Below are 17,831 nucleotides of genomic sequence, written 5' to 3' on the forward strand. Positions count from 1 at the left end.
ACAGTTGGAACACGTGCAAATGAAGAGGAAACAGAGAGGGGGGAGGGGAGGGGAGGGGGTATCTATGTGTTTCATTCACACATAATTTCCTGTTCTTGGTTTACCCTGTCTTCCTGGTCGTTATGCCGTTATACGTCTGCATATTTGGCAACGAGAAAGACAGACAGACAGAGAGAGAGAGAGAGAGAGAGAGAGAGAGAGGGATGGAGGGAGGATAATGTGTATAGCGTGTGTGGACGGTTATGTCACGTAGCAGGGCCGCTGGCGCTGGACGCTGTGTGTAATGGTGCAGAATGAGAGGAGAGTTACGCAACACCCACAGAGCCTCTTTATCAGCGAGGGGAGAGAAGGGCCGCGCCCTGAGCCCAGGGAAGGGAGAGAGGGGGGAAGGGAGGGAGGGAGGGAGGGGGGGGAGGGGGGAGGGAGGGAGGGGGGAAGGGAGGGAGGGGGGGCAAATGGACCAACATGGCTCTGTGTAACATGGAGGCACTGGATTCCTCCATGATGGGACACGGCGATGTAACCAACAGAGGCCTGTGTAGGATCCCGACGCTAACGTCTCATCCGTGTTTATCCCGCGCTGACGAGAAGTGACGCGGGTCACACAGTGATCTGGCGGGAGAGAGGCCGCGTGTGACCTGCGCCCGTGGAGTCAACAAGGCTCTGTGTCGACGACGAGCCGGCTGCCCACTGCATTCTCTAGAGAGGCTGGCGCCCAGTGCTGTGAGACGTGCTCTCCCTGCTCATCGCCTCAGTATGGAGGCTTACGCAACGGCCACACAAAGGGGGGGGGGGGGGGGGGGGGGGGGGGGGGGGGGTCGCCGTCCCACCGCTGGGTGCAGTCGTCGCACGCGGGAAGCCTCGTCTACTGCAGCGGCTCCGTCGGTGCAGCCATTCTGTGGACGTTGAAGAGTTGAGGGGGTCAACACACGAGTCTGTCTGTTGGAGCAGGGCGCCCTCTGGTGGCCACACGTGAAACAGCTCAATCAAACAGACAGAGGTCCCAACACTCTAAACAGTTTTGCACACGTTCCTTTAGTTTGACAGTTATTGAGAGTGAATGAGTTTGAATGTGGCCACCAGTGATGTCATCGGAGACATTGAATTCTTATGTTGTGTTAATTACAGCTCCATGGAATTATGTAGATGACAAAATAGCAATACCTTGTCTTACAGGGACTGCTACTTTATCATTTCATGGAGCTGTAATTAACACATTTAACACAACACAAGGATTCAGTGTCCCCGATGACATCACCATGCAGTGGCCATATCCAAACTCATTCACTCTCAATAACAAAACTAAAGGAACTGTTTAGAGTTTCCGGATGCGTGCAGTGTTTTTGTTTGGTGAAGTGCCTCTTTAACGCATCTTTCTACTTGTGGAAGGTGGACACGGCTATTATGAGACTGAAGTTATGGATTTACCAGTCCTGCTGTGCTGGACACACTGTCACACAGACGCTGCAAAAAGAGAGAGAGAGAGAGAGAGAGAGAGAGAGAGAGAGAGAGAGAGAGAGAGAGAGAGGCCCACTGTGCTGTAATTACAGGAAATAGTTTAGTTAAAGATATGGCTGTGAGTGTGTGTTTGTAACTGTATAGACCGCAACACTTCCGGTATTCTGAAGTCATGGGAGAGAGAGCGGGGGAGAAAATGAATAAATGTGGATGAGAACCTTGACATTAAGTGGTTGTAGCTACAGCTGTGGGGGTGCTGGAGACATGATCTGATCCAATAGACTTTTATATGACTGAGTCTCCTGAATACGGAGAGACCAATCCCAAGTCGATGGGCACTTTCTCTGCCGAGCTATAGTCACTTTTCCGCACCTACTCCCGAACTGTGGAATTCGGGAGTACAGGTAGGTGCGGAAAAGTGACTATAGCTCGGCTGAGAAAGTGCCAATCGACTTGGGAAATACAACACATAATAAATACAAAGACAGAAAACAATATAGAGACAGAAAGTCAATCAATTGGGTGGCTGGGTGGCGCAGCGGACATTGCGCTCGTCACCAACGCAAGAGACACCGGTCTCGAATCCGGCTGTCAGCGTTGCCTCCGGCTTGGGCCGGCCGTCATACTGACTCAATTGGCCGAGTCAGCGGGAGGGGAGTCGATGGGTGGTAATCTGGTCGTTGTAAACAGCGACTCCTACAGGTCGGTCAGGGCGCCTGCACAGCAAAGACATAAATATCTCGGCGCATCCCGGCGGAAACTGGATGAATTAGATTAGACGCGAGGAAATATCGCGTCATTAAAGCATTGTAGTCCTAAGACAGGAGACCCAGGGCTTTCAATGGACATCGACATTTCATAAAACTACCCAGCTCACACCAGCCTCTGTGAAAGCTGCTGAAAATATTCTTTGCGAAAAATTCTGACGTTATTTTTGTGATTATATCTCACGGGTCGAACAAACCTTTCTGTGAACATCTAGAAAAAAACCCTCTCTCAATCTTATGAAAAATGGCGGAGCTAATTACATTATAGAAAAAGTAACTGTACTTACAGTAGATTTCATTAATGGTCTTTGCTGCCCTGTTACAGGCATCTTGCTGATACTAAATCCAAATTGATGTACCGTATGTACTTTTAGGTGGATTTTCAGAAAATATGGCTTACAGCTTAACAGGTTAAGTGTAAGCCAATGTATATTATATATATTATATTTTACTAACTATTTTATTGCACTGGTCTATTATATTTTACTCTTTTATTACTGTCTATGTGTATCAGTGATAATCAAACAATAAACAAAGAGGCCTATTCAAAATGTTACATCTTAATATGAAAAACGATGTGATTTAATGTTCTATCTATAGTATGCCTTACCTTGACTTTGTCTATTTTGCTGCTGTCTATTTTAGGCTAGTTTTATACTTCGTATGTCTGCACTTTATGCATTGCTCTTGATCTGCCAATTCTGAGTTCATTTAATTTTATGTCTTTTCTTTGTTTTTTTTACTGCTGTGAACTGTGAAGCACTTTGAGCTGCAATTCTTGTATGAAAGATGCTATATGAATCAAGTTTATTATCATTATTATATTATATAAGCCAAATATAACAAGGTTGTGTCTGTTGTCCTCAGTTGGCCCCTAACCTAATAAAGAAGGGTGGGTCCGTACGTCAGACCCATGGAATGCAGGCGGCCAGGGAGACACAGGAGAGAGTGATCAGGCTGACCTCATCCTCCTAGCAGCAGCCCTACATATGGACAATGAGGCAGGGGTCTTAAAGGGACACGCCAACATTTTGAGAAATTGGCTTACATCTTCTCCAGAGAGAGACAAGAAGATACCAGTTTCCTCTCTGTGTGTTCAGTAGAAAGCTATCTGGCTGCACGTTAGCCTAGCTTAGCACAATGAATGGAAGCGGACATGGCCGGTTAGCCTTCGGTGGAGGTGTTAGTTGGACAATGCCTAGGCTAACCGGGTACAATACAGTACGGCTCAATACACACAATTGTTAAGGGGATGCAGACCAGAGAAAGACGTTTGTCTTGTTCACATCAGGGTCCCCCATTTTCAATTCATAGTGACATTTATGACATTTATGACATAGGGACATACATGACATACAGGTATATAGTACTGTTACATTTGTGACATATATGATATGCAAATATACAGTACTGTTACCCATAGATCCTGACAGTGAGTATATTATGGGGAGGAGACTGTACATTAGGAGGGGGTGGGTGGGTGGGAGAGAAATATACATACGTGGGGAGAGAATATATACATACGGTGGGGAGGAGACTGTACATTAGGAGGGGGTGGGTGGGTGGGAGAGAAATATACATACGGTGGGGAGGAGACTGTCTATTAGGAGGGGGGGGGGGTTGGACATTTACGGCGGCCAGTTTCTAATTGTAGCCTCCCGTAGGTGTTCTTTGAGAGTTGTTTTGAATGTGGGTAGGGATTCACATTCCTTTACAGCTTTGGGTAGGGCGTTCCACATTGATGTGGCATAATTGCGAAACGTGTTTAGTCCCTTGTTTGAGCCGAATCTGGGTTTAACATGATTTGTTGAGCTTCCTCTGGTGTTGTGGTCGTGGTATTCACTGACCTTTGGGAAGTATTTTGACATGTACATGGGTACCTTAGTCGTATAGTGTATCTTGTATACCAGGCCCATTGCAAGTTGCTGTACTCTGTCGTCTACTCTAAGTCATCCTAGGTAGTCAAAGTGGGCAGGGGTGAGGTGGGTTCTAGGAGTAAGGTCAAGTAGTAGTCTGACCAGTTTGTTTTGTGATGTTTGTAATCTTGTTTTTAGTGCCTTTGAGGTGCTTTGGTACCATGAGGTGCAAGCATAGTCGTAGTACCCTTGAATGAGTGCTCCTGCCAGAGTCTTCAGGGTATTCTTGTTTACCAGAGAGGAGATCCCGTACAAGAATCTAGTTCGTTGGTTGACTTTTTTTATTACCTTGGATGCCATTTTGTCACAGGAAAGATTTGCCTCTAGGATGGACCCTAGGTATGTAATTTCATCTTTCCTTGTGACAATATTGTCACCCACTGTAACTGAGAAGCCGTCGTATTCTCTATTTACGTCGAAGTGTTTGAGGAGAGTAAATCAGTTCACCGATGATGATTCATTCTCGTGTCCGAATATGGTAGGTTCATGATACAAGTGATTTCACAGATTTTAACAGTAAGTCCAAGGTCTGTTTTTAATTACACCGACAAAGCTTGTGTTAGTTCAGATTGCCTGTTTCACTGTGAATAACAGATCTCATTGTACTCTTACTTCTCTCAGTACAGAAATTAAAGTGAAAGTACAAGTAAATGCTTAAAAATCTACTGAAGTTGAAGTATAAGCTCTTAAAACGAAAACATGTTTATAAAAAAGAAAAAGAAAAAAAAGGAAATCTAGTCAGTAACTAGAGTAAAGGTAATTAGTTACTTTCAACTCAAGTCCGAATGTTGAAACTGACCCGGGGTCAGTGAAACAGGATCCGATACTGTTCCACACTGCAGGCGACGAGGCAGATGTGAGTCTGCGACCTCTGAGTGTGAGAGGTCACGATGTCTCTGGCCTGGTTCTCTGGAGACACACAGGCTGGGCCCAGCACTATTATTTTACCATATAACTTGAATTGATAGAACGGCCCTCCCCATTACAATTATTACAATGGTGCAGGCGTTTCAGATATTGATTGAAGAATTCATGAATTTCCCCAAGGGGATCAATGAAGGAATATCTTATCTTCATCTCATCTCTTATAGTACACCTTATAGTGTACCTAATACAATATAAAGTGTACCTTATAGTACACATTATAGTGTACTTATAGTACACCTTATAGTGTACCTTATAGTACACATTATAGTGTAGGCCTACCTTATAGTGTACATAAACAGCATACGTAACAGTGTACTTTTTTTTTTATCCACTTTTTTTTCTGTGTCTTTTTGAAGGTGCTCTTGGATGAGGGAAGTCTGTTGAATAAAAATAAGGAAGTTCCAGGCACTCTTCTTGTATATAAAAAAAGGCTTTAATAAATAGCTTAGTTCATATTAGAACCATTAAAAAAACACCATGTTTCGGCCTCTCTATCGGCCTTCTTCAGGGCATACAGACATACAAGTGAGTAAACAGAGCTATATTCAAAGGTGGAGGCTGTGCTAATTGCTCTATTGAGCTCAGGTGTGTGTAGTTGTGTACCTAGTCAGCCTGAGGTCTAGCTGTAATAGTATGTGCCTCTAGACTAGAGAGGTCCTCCCATATCTCGAGACCAAAACATAAATCACACACATAAATCTTCATATATATACAATTTTAAACTAGAAAGGCAAAACACCAACACAAATTATTCCCATATTTACAAAAAGGACACCATATCTATCTATAGTATCATTAATCCCTGGATATGACATAGCTTTTAGTCTATATATGGTGCATGCCATATATTTGTAAATACATTTCCAACAAGGTCCAAGCAAGGCTACTTAAAATGCCGCCAATGCACGTCCAGTACATTGTTGCCATTTGTATTAGCCTACACTGAGATGGTAGTAGTTAAAGTAAACATTATGCCGAAGTTGCTTTCTGTTCTAGATCGGTTCCCAAGAGCGACCCATTTGTCGAAGAGGTGGTCCCACGCTATACCCCTTCAGACTTCAGAAGTCACTTTAGACTCCCCCGTGGGCACGTGGAGGTATGTATACAATCAGCAGACATTCTATGTTGGCTATTTACGGTATTAAAGCCTATGCTGCTACACCATTCACTCCCTTTTGCTCTTTCCTCAACCATTCAGGAGCTGATGACTGCCCTTGGCCCTGTGTATAATAACACGCGGCACACAAAGTTGCCACTTAATCGCAGTGTGCTGCACGTCTGTGGACTCTGTCTAATCAAGAGTCCTATAGGGGTGTTGCAGACCGATTCAACACAACAAAATCCACCCTGTGCAAACACCTGCACGACTTCTGTGCACTAGTGAATGCACATATGGGCCATCACGTTTCCTGGCCCACACTGCAAGCCCTACAGTCCTCCGAGCTAGCATTCAGGGCGGCAGGATTCCCCAACACGGTCTGTGCCGTGGATGGCTGCCACATCCCCATTGTGAGGCCACACCGCGAGAACCCAGTGGTGTACCTCAATAGCAAAGGGTTCTATTCAGTCATACTCACTCACTGGGTACTGTGACAGCCAGCGGCGGTTCCGTCACGTCAGTGTGGGCGACCCTGGTAGCTGGCATGATGCGAGAGCATTTCAGGGTGTCAGAGGTTGGCCGGCTGCTAGACGCAGATCCCCAGTCCCTGGTGCCGGATGGGATGCACATCATTGGGGACTCTGAGTGTACCCACTAATGCCCCAGCTCATGAAACCCTACACGGGGACAACGGGCATTTGACTGCTAGGCAGAGGCGGTATAACAAGAGGTTGAATACTGCTCGTGTGGTGATCGAGCATTCCTTCGGCATCCTCAAGAACAAGTTCAGGAGGCTTAGATGCTTGCATATGAGGGATACAGGAAACATCAGTGCAGCAGTCTTTGCCTGTTGCATCCTGCACAATATATGCATAGAGCCCACTGACCAAGGTGAAGAGGATGTTGAGGTAGAAGCTGATCACGGGCCACCAGCAGTAGACCAGGACAGAGGTGCAAATCATCGTCGGGATCTAATCTGTCTCAGTTTGTAAACATCACCTCTGCCAATGCCACACACTTGATTGTTTTTTTAGCCCCCCTCCCCCACCCTCCCCTTTTTTGTGAGCTGGTGGGCCATATCCCACAGGGTGATGTGATGCACATAATTGAGTATTTGTCACCAGGCATGGATTACATGCATTGACTTTGAACCGTGTATTTCATCATCAAGACCCCTGCTGTGCCTCCATGTGGCAGCTCATGGAAACTGGGAGATATTAAAAGCCAGGCTAAACCAGCAGGGGATCTTGGAGCATCAGTGGTCCCCAGAGGTACTGAGTCACGTCAAGGGGACGAAAGTGGCAAACCAAACCACTGCCCTATTTGTTGTGAGACAACATTGTTAGTGCTAGAAACCTTGAACCTTGTTTAGAATTCCCTGGCTAGCAGGGAATAAAAGAAATGCTTTGACACAGACACTACAACTATAACGGTTTGTACTGAACCCAATATGCAGACATTTGATACATCTGCTTTTTCAGATAGAACGTATGCGGCTCACATATTGAAGCAAGCCAGAGGTATGGGAAATCATTTAAAAGCAAATAAATGACGCATTCAAATGTTTATGTTAATAACACACTTTTATTGTGTTTCTCCATTCATGTAATTTGCAGCTACAACCCCACGAGCGCTCACTCCATGCCCTCCAGTAGCCAGGCCGCGTGAATATTAAAGGCAACCAACTTGTGTTCAGCTTTTCGTTCAGCGTTTCTCTGATTGGCCACACGGCCAATCAATCAATCCACTAGCACACGCCCTCACAAGTTGGTTGCCTTTAATATTCACGCAGCCAGGCCACATTCAGTGCTCACCCAGTACCCTCCAGTGGCCCTGCAGGGGAAGGACGAGAGAGAGAGAGAGAGCGAGCACATCCAGGCAGGAACTGTGACAACCAAAACATTGCAAAAAAAGAAAAGGAAACTCAAAAGTGGCATGCATGAAATGTTAGTTACCTGGTGATTGTGATGAAAAAAGAAACTCAAAAGTGGCATGCATGAAATGTTAGTTACCTGGTGACTGTGATGACAAGAGTGTTATAAGTGTTTTCTGCTGGCTGCTGATTTCTTGGAGTGTATTAGTGAGTTGGGTTAAAAGTGTGTTATTGTTTTGGGTGAGAAGTAAAATTTGTCTCAAATGCTCTCCTCCTTCTCTCCTTTGTCCTTCTCCGTCGGTCCTGATCGGGCATCGCCATGGCCTCCAACGCCGCCGTCCGTCTCTCCGCATGAGACTCGTACGTCTCGGCGAAACTCGGACGACTAATGCGTAGGACTTCTCTCCGACTCGTTGATCTGGGCAGGGCCGTGGTGCTGGGCAGGGACGTGGAGGGACCAGGCTGCTCTTCAGGGACCTCTGGAGCACCAGGGCCAGGCTGCTCTTCAGGGACCTCTGGAGCACCAGGGCCAGGCTGCTCCTCAGGGACCTCTGGAGCACCAGGACCAGGCTGCTCTTCAGGGACCTCTGGAGCACCAGGACCAGGCTGCTCTTCAGGGACCTCTGGAGCACCAGGACCAGGCTGCTCTTCAGGGACCTCTGGAGCACCAGGACCAGGCTGCTCCTCAGGGACCTCTGGAGCACCAGGACCAGGCTGCTCTTCAGGGACCTCTGGAGCACCAGGACCAGGCTGCTCTTCAGGGACCTCTGGAGCACCAGGACAAGGCTGCTCTTCAGGGACCTCTGGAGCACCAGGGCCAGGCTGCTCTTCAGGGACCTCTGGAGCACCAGGACCAGGCTGCTCTTCAGGGACCTCTGGAGCACCAGGACCAGGCTGCTCCTCAGGGACCTCTGGAGCACTAGGACCAGGCTGCTCCTCAGGGAAGCTGGGTAGTTTCTCAGAGGATGTAGCAGTGGCACTCGAACCCCTCTTCCTGGGGAATAGAGGGCTTGACACAATGGTGCCCGGTGGTGCCTTCCCGACCCCACAGGACCCAAATAAGTCATCCATTATCTGTGGAAGAGCACAGTTGTTAAGAAAAAGAAGCTCCAACTGGAAAAGAAGCTACAACTGGAAATGCATTAACAAACTGCACATACTCCATAGTATTCCCGTGTTATGCTCCCCTCTCCTGTAGCGTGACTCCGGTCCTTAGCCCTCTTATATGTTATGAGCATGTTGCCCAGTTTCTTCCGCAGCTTTTCAATAGTGAAGTTGTAGCCATGGTTTTTTAATTCTTCCTCCAGTTTCTTGTAGAATGATATTTTATTGCGGTAGTAGAGGCGTTGGTGGGTCCTAGTCAGCTCCAGGAGCAGCATTATTGTGTTGCGTGTGAAGAAGTCTGTAAAGACACAAGTGTTATTGACAAACAAATTTCCTTTGCTTTATTTAGGTTGTAATTTTGGTTAATGTACCTTGTTTGTACAGACCTGACTGTCGTGGAGATGCAGGTGTGAGGTATGGAATGGCCACTGGAGGGCACTGGGTGGGGGCTGAAGGTGGAATGGCCACTGGAGGGTACTGGGTGGGGGCTGAAGGTGGAATGGCCACTGGAGGGCACTGGGTGGGGGCTGAAGGTGGAATGGCCACTGGAGGGCACTGGGTGGGGGCTGAAGGTGGAATGGCCACTGGAGGGCACTGGGTGGGGGCTGAAGGTGGAATGGCCACTGGAGGGCACTGGGTGGGCGCTGAAGGTGGAATGGCCACTGGAGGGCACTGGGTGGGGGCTGAAGGTGGAATGGCCACTGGAGGGCACTGGGTGGGGGCTGAAGGTGGCCCAACTAACATGGAGTGAGCGCTCGTGGGGTTGTAGCTGCAAATGATTACATGAAATGGAGAAACACAATAAAAGTGTTATTAATATAAACATTTGAATGGGTCATTTATTTGCTTTTAAATGATTTCCCGTACCTCTGGCTTGCATCATTATCTGAGCCGCATACGTTCCATCTGAAAAAGCAGATGTATCAAATAACAAAATCCATTCCTACAGTAATAATTGTTACATGACATTTGATTTACACTTGACTTGTTTACTCACCATTTGTTAGTCTTTCTGCCGTCTCTTTGGTAACTGTGAAGGTTATCACTCCTTGAGCGTCTCGGAGTGTCACAGTAACGGCTGCCATTTTTGTCCAAGAGACGGGTGATCTCATTTAGTAGCTTTATATAGGTAAGCCCTAATGAGAAACCACACCTGCTTGATTGAATGATTCTGAGTGGCACATGTGTATGTGGATTGGGATTAAGTGGTTTTGCTCTTCAGTGGGAAAGCCTCGACCCATTTAGAGAAGTAGTCTGTGGCTGTGAGTATATACAGGTACCCATCCACAGTCTTTGGAAGAGGTCCAGTGAGGTCAATGCCTATAAGCTCCCAGACAGCAGACACCTATCAAGGTAAAACAAATATTTACATTAACATTTTCAATACTTCTTTATTAATAGCTATTGTATAATATCAATACCACTATACACAATTACTGTAGGCGCCGTAATGGAGGTCTCTTTATTATGATTCAGTATTCTAGTTTTGTTGTATTATTAGTTGTACTGTCACTTTAGGTGGTGGGCGTGCTCACGGGTGTGTGGTGCTAATGGGAGCGTCTTATGGAATTTCATTCAGCCTTTTCACGTTGACAGTTCACAGAGGTTGACAGCTCACGGAGAGAGGGGGTGAGAGTTAGGAGAGCATATTATCTTTTGACCGCAATAACGCAATACCGCAAAGTGCAAATCGTATTTTGTTTGTCTGAATGAATGAATGAAAACTTTATTTAACAGATTGCAGAATGGGTACAATACAGTACGGCTCAATACATACAATTGTTAAGGGGATGCAGACCTGAGAAAGACGTTTGTCTTGTTTCCATCAGGGTCCCCCATTTTCAATTCATATAGACATTTATGACATACACAACATACATGACATTTATGGCATAGGGACATATAGGTATTTAGTACTGATACATTTGTGACATAGGCGGTATTCAAATATACAGTACTGTTACCCCTAGATCCTGACAGAGTATATACATATGATGGGGAGGGGACTGTACATTAGGAGGGGGTGGGTGGGTGGGAGGGAAATATACATACGGCGGGGAGGGAATATATACATGCGGTGGGGAGGAGACTGTCTATTAGGAGGTGGTGGGGGTTTTGGGCATTTACGGTGGCCAGTTTCGAATTGCAGCCTCCCGTAGGTGCTCTTTAAGGGCGGTTTTGAATGTGGGCAGGGATTCACATTCCTTTACAGCTTTGGGTAGGGCGTTCCACATTGTTGTGGCATAATTGCGAAATGTGTTTAGTCCCTTGTTTGAGCCGAATCTGGGTTTAACATGATTTGTTGAGCTTCCTCTGGTGTAGTGGTTGTGGTATTCACTGACCTTTGGGAAGTATTTTGACATGTACATGGGCACCCCGGTCGTATAGTGTATCTTGTAGACCAGGCCCATTGCAAGTTGCTGTACTCTGTCGTCTACTCTAAGCCATCCTAGGTTGGCAAAGTGGGCAGGGGTGAGGTGGGTTCTGGGGTTCAGGTCAAGTAGTAGTCTGACCAGTTTGTTTTGTGATGTTTGTAATTTTGTTTTAAGCGCCTTTGAGGTGCTTTGGTACCATGAGGTGCACGCATAGTCATAGTACCCTTGAATGAGTGCTCCTGCCAGAGTCTTCAGGGTATTCTTGTTTACCAGAGAGGAGATCCGGTACAAGAATCTAGTTCGTTGGTTGACTTTTTTTATTACATTGGATGCCATTTTGTCACAGGAAAGATTTGCCTCTAGGATGGAACCCAGGTAGGTAATTTCGTCTTTCCTTGTGACAATATTGTCACCCACTGTAACTGAGAAGCCGTCGGTCTTGCTGAGTTTGTTATTTGAACCGAAGAGAATGGACTCTGTTTTTTTTTTGCCCATGTGTAATGATAGTTTGTTATCAGCGAGCCATATGCAGATTTTGCCTAGTTCCGTGCTGAGGGTTTTTTCAACCTGCAATTTGTTCTTGTCAGAGACCAGCAGGGCCGAGTCGTCCGCAAACAGGAACAAGTTGCAGTCACAGGCTGACGACATGTCATTTGCATAAATTAGGAAGAGTAGCGGTTCATCTCATGATGAAACGAAAGAATAAATGCCTTAAAAGTATTTCCTGGACGTGGAACGGAGTTATTTCATGTCGCGCGTCAATTGTTTGAACTCCATCGCTCAGCCCCTCGGCACTATCTGTCTATAACAGTCTACTGCCGCAACAATTACCTTTATACACTGTAACGGCTGTGCAGCTGTCAAAGATTTCCCACTTTTCTGGCAGCAATCACATTCCAAGACCTTTAAGAAACTATCTGTTAATAGTCATGCACTCCTCAGGTGCAAGCCTAGTTGGCTGAATGCAAATCTGAATCTGAATCTAACACAAAACACCTCAAACACATACCCAGTTGTCAATATCAATGGTCATGCCAAGCCAGTAAAATCTCGAGCACATTGCGGTGCGGGTTTTCAGCTGTCCTGTATGCCCACCCATTGGAGAGGAGTGGTACTCCTTGAGTCTTCGTCCATCCTCTTTGGATTTGACTGCTCTTCTCTTTTCAAAGAAGAGCTCTCCTTCTGCAGTTAACAACTATAATCATTAAAGAGTTATCTTATCTTACTTACTCATCAATGTGGAACGCCCTACCCAAAGCTGTAAAGGACCGCCAAGAACCTTGGTGTTGTCCTCGACGACCAGTTGAACTTCTCTGCTCACATCGCAGCGACGACCAGAACCTGCCGATTCCTCCTGAGCAACGTCAGAAGGATCCGCCCCTTCCTGACTAAAGAAGCCACCCAACTTCTCGTCCAATCAACAGTCATCTCCCGCCTCGACTACTGCAATGCACTGCTCGCTGGCCTCCCGGCCACTGCCACTAAGCCTCTTCAACTCATTCAGAACGCAGCGGCCCGCCTGATCTCAAACCTACCGAAGTCGGCCCATGTCACCCCACTTCTTAGGGACCTGCACTGGCTCCCCATTGCTGCACGAATCCGCTTCAAGGCCCTCGACCTAGCATACCGTGCGGCAAAGGGAACCGCTCCCGCCTACCTCCGGTTAATGGTCTCTAACTACACACCCTCAAGACCCCTACGCTCTGCATCTTCTGGCCGCCTCAGACCTACTCCTATCCAAGCTCCGGGAGGGTCATCAAAGAGAAGTCGCCTATTCTCAGTCCTTGCCCCACAATGGTGGAATGAACTACCCACCCCAGTTAGGACAGCCGAATCACGTCCAATCTTTCGCCGTCGACTAAAGACGCACTTCTTCAACCATTATCTGAATTTAAAAAAAAACGAAAAAAAAAAAATCTAACCCTAACTAACCGTACTGTCATGCACTTGTCCTAATAAACTAACCTACACTGTAGCACTCAACACTTTGATGAACATTGTTACTCAGCTGATAGAGTTGTGCCCTTCCTGATGGCTTGTCATACAGAACTTGTAAGTCGCTTTGGATAAAAGCGTCAGCTAAATGACTAAATGTAAATGAATGTGAATCACTACCCACTTTCAAAAACACTCAAAAAACACCTAAGGGAGACTGCAACTCGAAACTGGCCCCTGTAAATGTCCGAACACAACCCCCTCCAATGTACAGTAAATTACCAAGTATGGTCTTGTCAATAATTCAATGTACAGTTTTGTTTGTACAGTTGTACAGTGTGTGTCCCCCCCCCACTCCTACCCAACCCCCCCCCCCCCCCCCCCCACACCCACCCAACCACCTCCAATGTACAGTCCCCCCCCACCCACCCAATCCAATGTACAGTTTCTACGTCAAATGTATACTATTTTTTTTCCTGGACTCTTTTTGTATCACAAACAGTACTGTAATTGCAAATCTGGTATGTCATAAATGTATAGATGTAGCAGTACTGTCTATCTGTATGTCATGTATGTCATATATGTTACGATGAATTGAAAATGGGGGATCCTGATGTAAACAAGACGAAAGTCTCTCTGGTCTGCATCCCCTTAACAATTGTATGTATTGAGCTGTACTGTACCCATTCTGCAATCTGTTAATAAAGTTTTCAATCAATCAATCAAACCAAGACACTTGTTACATTTTAAATGCATTGTAGATACTCACCTTTTACTGTGCATTTGGAGGAATACCTTCGTAGGTTGAGTTTCTGGGATTTATCAAACCCGTCAGGCCGTCACGATATATTCCCAATGAAATAAAATTGACCACCTCGGTCCACCGATTCTCCATTGCTATACAGACCAGGGTCGGGATAAGTATTATTAACACAAGAGTGATTTTTGATGCATAAAAAGTGATATTATTAACACACAAGTGATTTGATGCATACAAAAGTGATTTTAAAACAAGATAACGCTAAACTCGGGTATATCTTTTTACAGCTGGGTGTCGTCACGTTCACTCCGAACTCCAACAGGTGTACGACATTTTATCATCTACTTTATACATACTTTATACATTCTGCTGCAAAGCCAATTACATGCAAATGCGTAGGATCACTCCCATACCATACCTGTGAAGTACTGTAACTCGCAAGATAAAACAGGACATTGGAAGGTGACAATGTGGCGTTACATTCAAGTAAGAACGATGCTCTACACAACTATGAGTGAAACTAGGACATCATCAAAGGCTTCAGAAGGACAGATTGTTTCACAGCCAACACTGCTGCTGATTAGGGTGATTGGAAACACCTGTGCAGCTCTACTGGGTGAGTTGTGAAGAAACGGTTGGAAAACTGTGAATGAACTAACATGTCTGGTGGCAATGGCGATGCCCAGCCACAAGTTGGCGATGTTGGACAGGATCCTGAAAAGGAAAGAGTTAGCAAACGTACCACTAAAGGCTTGGAAATGTTGGTTGAAAACTGTTAAAGACTAGATTTCAACAAATGAAAATGCAAATGCAGTAAAACGTCATTTGAATGAATGAATTCATCTGTGTGTGGTGAAGCAAGGGAAAGGCATTCATCATTGGTGGTTTTGCCATTACCTGAAGAGGAAATTGAAAGGCAAAACAAATGGTTTCAACCAAAAATGTATATTCTGGAAGGTTGTATACAGGAGCATGGACATCGGGCTATGTTCTCAGACCTGGTCAATTTCATTGAGAGACCGGTGAAAATACTGTCTGACCCGCTTTTTGGAAACATCCAGGATGCTAAACAGACTTCCAACTGTCAAAACCTCAACCATCATTAAACCAAGAGAAAGGTCAAGTCCAAGAAGCAGTTTTGCAACAACAGTAACACCCATAGAAACAGCAGTGGAGTCAAATGGAATGGAAAGAAATGTATTCATCCGTTGTTCTCATAATTCTTGTCTGTTCTGCAATAAAAGTGGTCACACATTGGAGCAGTGTCCACAGATGAAGAAGAAAAAACACAGAGAGAAGATAGACTTCTTAAAGGAAAAGGGAGTCTGTTTTGGCTGTTTGAAAAGAGGACACTTAAGCAGAGACTGCAAATGTCGTTTAACTTAACCTTACCTTGCTACCTCTTTTATCTTTTTTATGCTTGCTTATGCCTGTATCTTTTACTGCTGTGAAGCACTTTAAACTGCAATTTCTGTATGTAAAGTGCTATACAAATAAAGTGTATTATATTAAAACAACAGGACTTGTCACTATGGCTTTATTTGAACCATATCACAATACCTGAAATAGACGCTGGCATTGACCTCCTCATCGGCACAAATGCCTCAAAGGTACTGAAACCCTGGGAGGTGGTCAATAGCCAGGCAGATGGACCATACGCTGTGAGGACCCTATTGGGGTGGGTCATCTATGGTCCCTTAAGAGGAGACAACACCATCAGGGATGAGAATGGCTGCCTTGCTGCTGCTGTCAATAGAATATATATTCTAAACCTAGAGGCGTTACTTGTCAAACGGTACAATCAGGATTTCAGTGAAAGAGCCAGTAAAGAAACGGAGGAAATGTCAAGAGATGAGGTCAAATTCCTTGATATTGTAAACCACTCTGCAAGGGTTAAAGATGGACATTACTGTTTAAACTTACCTTTCAAACCTAAAAAAAAAACAAGACCGAAAACAACAAGAAGGTCAAGAAAAGGAAACGGGATGATGAAGAGAACATCAAGCCCAAGAAGACAAAGAACAAGAAAGGAGTAGTGGCGGACGGAAAAAAGAAAGCAAAGAAAGAGCCTGAGGACAAGTGGAAATGCGACCACAAGGACTCCTCTGACAAAAAAAACAGAGACAAGGAGAAGGAAAGGATGAAGCACAAATATGGCGGCACAGACAAACATAAGGACAAGCACAAGGACAAGAGAAAGGAGGAGAAGATGAAGTCCCTTGATGGCAAGATAAAGAAGGAAGAGAACAGCTTTGGCCGTTCTCCACGTGTGAAGTCTGAGCCTGATGGAAGACTTCTACCACTTATAGTGTACCTTATAGGTTACTTCATAGTGCACATTATAGTGTAGGCCTACTTTATAGTGCACCTTATTGTGTAGGCCTACCTTATAGTGCACCTTATTGTGTAGGCCTACCTTATAGTGTAGGCCTACTTTATAGTGCACATTATAGTGTAGGCCTACCTTATAGTGCACCTTATAGTGTGGGCCTACCTTATAGTGCACCTTATTGTGTAGGCCTACCTTATAGTGCACCTTATTGTGTAGGCCTACCTTATAGTGCACCTTATTGTGTAGGCCTACCTTATAGTGCACCTTATTGTGTAGGCCTACCTTATAGTGTAGGTCTACCTCATAGTGCACCTTATAGTGTAGGCCTACCTTATAGTGCACCTTATTGTGTAGGCCTACCTTATAGTGCACCTTATTGTGTAGGCCTACCTTATAGTGCACCTTATTGTGTAGGCCTACCTTATAGTGCACCTTATTGTGTAGGCCTACCTTATAGTGTAGGTCTACCTTATAGTGTACCTTATAGTGTAGGTCACTTTATAGTGTACTTCATAGTGTAGGCCTACCTTATAGTGCACCACAAGAAGGGACCCTGATACACCAGGAAAGGCCATTTCCATGCCTTCAGAGTCATATCTCTGGAAACCCTCCTGATATGTGTGACGTCATCCGGCCAGTGACACAACAGTGTTTCTCCTGATGGAATGTGTGTGACGTCATCCAGCCAATGACACAACAGTGTTTCTCCTGATGGAATGTGTGTGACGTCATCCAACAGTGTTTCTCCTCCACGCGCCGTCCTCTGGCGGCGTGTAAAAGCCACAACAGCACTTCGACTATGTGACACTAGAACGCCATGCCGTATTCAATCTGCATCAAAACCAATTAATTTTTTATTCTCTCTGGCACTAGGGGGGGGGGGGGGGGGGGGGGGTCGCAGGCTCTCTGGGGAAACACTGAATTTGTACGCACTACGCACGCACACACAGACGACAAGGACACCTCGGTGTGGATTCTAGGCGACGGGTGTAAGCCGCGGAGGAATCTCCATTCATGGGTGGGTGTATCCAGACACGCCATGGGCTCACCCCTGCCCACTTTGACAACCTAGGATGGCGTAGAGTAGACAGCAGAGTACAGCAACTTGCAATGGGCCTGGTCTACAAGTTACACTACTACACCACTCAGCTACCCATGTACATGTCAAAATACTTACCAAAGGTCAGTGAATACCACAATCGCCTGTGGGAACGCCACAAAAAGAATTTGACCCTCCTAATAGACAGTCTCCTCCCCACCGTATGTATATATTTTCCCCCACCCG

General features: G+C 45.7%; 1 pseudogene across 1 annotated transcript; it reads left to right on the forward strand.

Annotated features, from left to right (window-relative positions):
* The first annotated feature begins 465 nt into the window (after positions 1-465).
* LOC311223747 lies at positions 466-7,822 on the forward strand (annotated as a pseudogene). The gene is made up of 3 exons: positions 466-519; positions 6,335-7,075; positions 7,784-7,822. The product of its transcript is annotated as an uncharacterized misc_RNA (transcript).
* Positions 7,823-17,831: the final 10,009 nt, after the last annotated feature.

Source organism: Notolepis coatsorum (genome assembly GCF_963971535.1).
Source record: "Notolepis coatsorum genome assembly, chromosome: 2".
Classification (NCBI taxonomy): Eukaryota; Metazoa; Chordata; class Actinopteri; order Aulopiformes; family Paralepididae; genus Notolepis; species Notolepis coatsorum.